Source organism: Rattus rattus, chromosome 2 (genome assembly GCF_011064425.1).
Source record: "Rattus rattus isolate New Zealand chromosome 2, Rrattus_CSIRO_v1, whole genome shotgun sequence".
Lineage (NCBI taxonomy): Eukaryota > Metazoa > Chordata > Mammalia > Rodentia > Muridae > Rattus > Rattus rattus.
The window spans coordinates 191,108,839-191,115,336 of NC_046155.1; positions in this window are offsets into that span (position 1 = coordinate 191,108,839).

The following is a 6,498-nucleotide window of genomic DNA, read 5'->3' on the forward strand; positions in this document are numbered from 1 at the left end:
CTCTGGGTTGGATTTAACTCAGAGTGCGTCATTACCTCCAGGCACTGGGTTCCCTCAGAGGACGTGGTTTCGGGATGATGTGCTGCAAAGCCAAGCCCTTGGGCGAGGCAACCTTTCCACGTCATGTGGCCTAAACTTCTTCCCACTTTGCAAAAGGAACATGTCTCCTCAGAGGGAGGCCCACCAAGAGATGTTGGGTGAGGTGACCGGCTGCCTGTTTGTTGACTTTGCCTGTGAAATGGACATTCCTGAAGGCATGCTGGATAGCTAATGAAAGAACCCGAAGAGGAGCGCTTCATTCACTTTAACAGGCGCACCTACCTGCCCTGTATAGATTTGGGGACATAGGATGGAAGTAGTCTGCAGTAATGGCTCCTCCTACAATTTAGCTCCCGTTGGAACTACAACAACAGCAGCAGCAGCAGCACCAGCAACAACCACAACCTCAAACCAAATCAAACCAAACCAAAAACAAACAAACAAACAAAAAACCTGTGGAAGCTGAGAGCAAAACATCCAAAAGCACACGCCCAGGCAAGTTCGGTCATCTGCAGTCTAGAGTAGGCCACGCGCCACCTGGTGGTCGCTAGTGAGTATAGCAGGACGTGGATACGGGCTTGAATTTATTCTTTGCTTGGGTTTGCCTCTTTGGGTTTCCAAGGGCTTTGTGAACAGAACAGTGTAGGTACTTGATAAGTGCTTGTCCGAGTCCCGCCGCAGATGGCTGTGGTAGCATCGTGGCTGGCGTGATCTGCAGCAGCAAGGCACGGGAGTGAAGGGCATGCATGACGTGGATGCTAATAATCCCTGCTCTAGCTGGTTTCGCTGGCTGTGCGACCTGGGACAAGTTACTGACTCTATTAGAGGCTCATCTCTCCCAGTCGGCACTTGTGAATCATAAGGTTAGGGCTTCCCTCATAGTTTCAGGATGACGATTAAACCAAGTCACTTACAGCACAAGGGTCAGTGTTATCACTGCTTCCGCGCAGTAGGGCCATGTGATGATTAAAGGGAATCCCTTGAAACCTGGGTTTGGGGGTCAGAACGTGGCTCTGCTGGGTTCCGCTGGCATGGCTATGGGTGAGTTTCCGTGCCTTGATCTCCAAATTGGCAGGAAATAACAGTAATGCGAAACCCCTGGTGAACAAAGCATCAAATAGCACAGCTGGCATGAGCAACGTGGAGAACAGGTTTGCAGAACGCAGCCTTCAGTATGGCTTCTTCTGGCAGAGAGCCAACGAGTCTGCCACACCTAGTAGCTAACATACACACACACACACACACACACACACACACACACACACACACACACAATTTATTTTTGAGACAGGTGACACTGTATAGCTTTAGCTAGCGGGGAGCTCATTATATAGACCATGCTGGCTTTGAACTTACAGAGCTGTGTCTTCCTCTGCCTCCTGAGTGCTGGGATTAAAGGCATGCTCCACCACACCAGGCTATTCCAGCTATTTTGAGGATAACGAGATGCCTAAGTTAGCCACTAATAAAATCCATATCTAAGCCATTTTACCTATTAATGACTGTGGTCTTGAAGAACTTTTATACCCACAGCTCCTCTGTTGGGAGTAAGAGTCCTAGTTTTATGGCTTGACCTTCAAAGTGCTTGAAGCCAGTAAGGCCCAGAATTCCAAAGATTTGAGCCGGAACAGGTCGGGGGAAAGGACGGATTTAAAGGGGGTATTAAGAAAACTAACTTATTCTTTCCCAAATGTGTGTAGTACATCCTGGTCACACTTGTCCCTCTCTTACCCTCCCCCTATGCCCCTGAGTCCCCCCCCCCCAAGTCCCTCTCCCACTTTTATATCTTTCTGCTCTGCCTTTACCTTTGTGTCCCACCGTGTTCAACCAGGTCTGCCCTCCGGGACAGTCCCCTGATGAAGCCCCAGTGATAGCCGGGGTCAACATAGGTCAGATGAGCAAGGAAACTATGTAGCCACCATCTGATCCCAAACCACAGGAGACCTCAAATAACAGAACTGCCGGGCGGAGCCTGTGCTGCGGTGACTGAGAGAGATTAATAAAAGAGCCAATCCTATTCTAAGCTAGGGGTTCTCAACCATCCTAACACTGCCAACCTTTAATGCAGTTCTTCATGTTGTAGTGACTCCCAACCACAAAAGTATTTTCTTGTAACATCATAACTACAACTTTGCTACTGTTCTGAATTGCAATGCAAATATCTGATATGCAGGATATCTGATATGTGACATCCCCTCTTCCCAAAAGGGCTCATCACCCAAAGGTTGAAAGCTGCTGTTAAAACAGTGTGTTTTGGGTGATCCATTTCATGGCAATAGGTGACTTCAACTGGACCCTTCTGGGATCCCAGAGTGTTTATTTGATTAACTACTTTTGTAAGTATATAAAAATGTGACAAGTTTTAGCTCCAATTCGTTACGTTTCTTTTTACCCCTGCCTTTGTATTGGGTGATCTTTGGAGAGGTGTAGAAAGTTTTTTTTTTTTTTTTTTGGTTCTTTTTTTTTCGGAGCTGGGGACCGAACCCAGGGCCTTGCGCTTCCTAGGCAAGCGCTCTACCACTGAGCTAAATCCCCAACCCCGAAAGTTTTGAGGGGCAGCCAAAGGGAGACGGAGTTGATAATCATTTAGCTGGACTCAATGAGCTGTTTATGTCCCATGGAGTCACCCCTGGTGAAAGTGACAGAGTAGCTGCCACAGCACTAAAAAAGCTAAAAGGCTTTGAATATTTTGAATACCCACAACATCATCCTATCTGGTAGAAAGGCTAGCCTTGGATTTTGAAGGCCTTGGATGCAACTGCTGCATTTTGTTTTTGTTCCAGTCTGACCTCTTCGACATGGCACAGGCAGCCTGGTAGTGGGACCAGCCCTTACACCAACCTGAATTCCTTCATTGCCTAGGACAGGGCACCCACATTCCATATGCTTGGCACATGCGTCTCCTCCTCTCTCAGCCTCCTGGTGTATTCTTATCCTCCATGTGGATCTCTTTCCTCAGAGACCCCCCCCCCCCGGTCAGGGCTGGAGTCGTGTCTGGCACACCCCTGACACCCTCCATGCTCAGTACTCTGCAGAATACTGTGTCCATGGAAGAAACACACACTGAAGGGAGAAGTTCTTGAGGTGACGTTTGTTATCATGGGCTCCTGGTAGCCCCTGACCTTCACACTCAGACACTGGTGTAGACTGCAGAACATGGAGCAGGCAGAGCTGGGGTGAGAGGATTAAGAGTTGTAACCCAAGATCCAGTGGCAATGTGGAAGTGGATTTCACCATGTCCTGGCTAGGTGTGGGGACGCTTGGGTGCCCGAATGACCCAGGAGGTGGAAACAGCCTAGAATCTGCCCAGGCACCCAATTCTGAGTTTAGGAGTAGATGCTGCTGCTCGGGTCACAAAGAGCAGTCCTTAAGGGTCCTCTGTCCCTTAGTCAGGGGAATGGAGAGGTAGCAGGGGGCCCCTTCTCCTCATCCTGAGCCCACAGCAATCAGCCGAGTGAGAGATTCTGTAGCTCTCATGCCCTTCCCCCAACAGCTTTGTAATCACCAAAGTTTCTTAAATTTGATACCCCCAGGTACCCCTAAAGCATTCACACACAGATCCAAATGCACACACATTTTGCTTTGAATTAATTGTGAGCACATTAGATTTTATAAACATAGTACTAACGGGTCCCCAGTACCTGTCATCCCACATCCCAGAGAAGAATATTTCATGCTATATTCATAATACAGCCAGGAAGCTGTGGCATCACGCACAAGCTAGGCACCAGGCTTAGCATGGGATCAGCTTTCCTTTGTGTCCTTTCTTGTCTGTGAACCCCCATATACTGTGACAAAAGATTCCTTTTTGTCTTAATGAGTTTGAGGAGCAATGAGAGAGAGAGATGGCTTGCCTCTGCTCTCTCCATGGAGAATCTGGTCCTGGCAGCCAGAAGTGCCCGCTTCCTGGCTCAACCCCAGCTCTGAGGCTTCTACGCTGGCTTTCTTCTCCCCTGTCAGGGTTACTCTTAAACACACAACAAGTCTATTGGGGGCAGTGAGCAGGGAAGGCTAGGTTCTTTTACAGAGATGAGTGGACTTCAAGAATAACCTGGCTAAGGAAATGCTACCTCACCGGATGGCAAAGGAGTCCTATGGGCTGATTTAGAAAGTGTCCCCTCGTAGATTATATTTTAACCACTGTGCTAACTGGGCAGCCTGTAATCTCTTTCCAGGAGGTGAGGGCTGATAAGATTCTTTGTCATTACAGGGTCCTGGGGGCTGGGGAACAAAGGCTGACACACAGCTGCCACCAGCTGCCGCCAGATAATTAGAACAGGTACCTAAGGCATTTGCCATGAAAGACCAACCTGGTAAAAGAAGGAAGTTGCCACCAAGGGTGGGGCAAACTGGGAAGAACCTTGAAAGGGATGCGTGTGAGTTCTTACTAAATTAGTGGGCATTTGCTTTATTCTCCCCCCCCTCTCGATACTGCACAAGTAGAAAGCACAACCTTGGGTCCATCCCCTTCTCTGAGGAGACTTCTCTTGATTGCTGTTGAATGCATCAGGCTGGCTGGCTCACTGAGTTTCTGGGGATTCTGTCTTGACCTCCCGTCTCTTCTTAGAAGCGACTGTGTCTGGCTTTCTACAGAAACTGTGGGTCCCAGTGGTCCAAACACAGGTCTTTGCATTTGGGTAGTAAGTGCTTTACCACCTTCCCATCACCCCGGGGAGCCCTGGTGGTTTATTTTGAAATGACAGGTTTTACTGGGTCTCCTCAGACGACTCATGGGAGAGAATGTCCTGGAATGACAACTCTCACTTGGCAGAGCCTGGAGCAGGAGGAGGGTAGAACCGGTGTGAAATCCCAGGAAGGTGTAAACCTCAGGCCAGTGACACAGGTTACCTGGCTACAACTTCAGCCTCAGGTGAGACTGGAACCCCATCTCCCCAGTTTCTATTGCTGTGACTGAAGCCGTGATGGAAAGTAACTTGGGGGAGGAAAGGGTTCATTTTTTATTTCGCCTTATATTTCCGGGTCACCGAGGGAAGTCAGGGCAGGGAGTGAAGCAGAGGTATTGGAAGAATGCTTCCCCTGGCTTGCTCAGCCTGCTTTCTTTTTATACTGTAGGACCACCCACCCAGGACTGGCACCACCTCCTAGTGAGAGGGGATCACCTACATCAATCATCCATCAAGAAAATGCCCCATAGGTTTGCGTGAGGGCCAATCTTATGGAGACATTTTCTTAGTTAAGATTATCTCTTCCAGCACCCAGGATTCAGGAGACTGATGTAGGACTCACTATGTGGAAGTCTCCAGGCCTTTACCCTCCTTCAGAGCTGAGCAACACATTCTCCAGCCACGGTCTTACCCTCTCAGGCTATGGGCGGAGCCCTGTGTTACCACAGCAGGCAAAAGTGTTCTGTGCTCCCTCTGTCCCAGGTAGAGAATGATACACAAGGCCTTTAGGAGGTAATCTGATTTACAAAATAACAGAGCAGAATTAAGGGCACTCTAGAATTTTGTTGGGGGTGCACTGTTGCCAAAATTTCTTCCCAGGGAGAGACATAAACAATGACTCCTCCTCCTGCTCCTTCTCTTCCTGGGAAGCATGATTCGACTAAAGTTCATTCTGGGGGAACGAATGAATTTATTGGGCTTCCTTATAGAACATAGGGGAGGGGTCGTAGGAGTGTGTGTGTTCCTCCTCCGAGAGGCCAGAAACTCTTTGCCCACAAGATGATGGTTTTCCCATAGTCACAGAGAAAGAGGCCATCCTTCCCTGTTCTATGCACTCCAGTCCTTCCCAAAGACCATGTGGTTTTAAGACAGAGTTGCATACAGTGAGGGTCTCATAACTGTCCACGAGGGGTGTAACATTTGACAAAGCCCTGCTGGGTTAATCAGCTGAATTCCGCAAGGTGCCTGTTGCTTGGCTTGGAGGAAGTCACAGTTACAGTCGCACACAGCAGTCACATACTGATTCCTCCTACGTTAACTATTTTTTCTTATCACTGGGCAAAATCACAAACAAAAGCAACTTGGAAGAAGGATCTGTTTCAACTGAACAGCCTTCTGCTGAATAGGCCCCTGTCTGCGGCAGCGGAAACACCAGGCAGCTTGCTCACGACTGGTGGCCTTTGAGGAACATGGCAACCCACAGGCACAAGCCAAAAGGTTCTACAACCTCCCAAGACAGCGCCACCAAGTGGGGATTAGTGTTTAAACTCACGAGCCTATGGGGGATGTTTCAAACCTTTGAAGTCACTCAAAACAACAAAAAGCCAATATTAACAATAAAAAACAGACAAAACATTTTGTGGGCATAGAGTTCTGATAACAGTCTTACGGTGACTGGAGGAAGGCTAAAAGAAGTCTTTAAGCAGAAGGCAGCATATGCTGGCATACCAAAGCCATTATGTATTTGTGGAATCTGGTTTTATTTTCCCCAAAGTCTTTCGGAAGAAAAAAAAAAGCTGCTTGTTGCTGACTTTCTGGATTGCTAATTTATTAA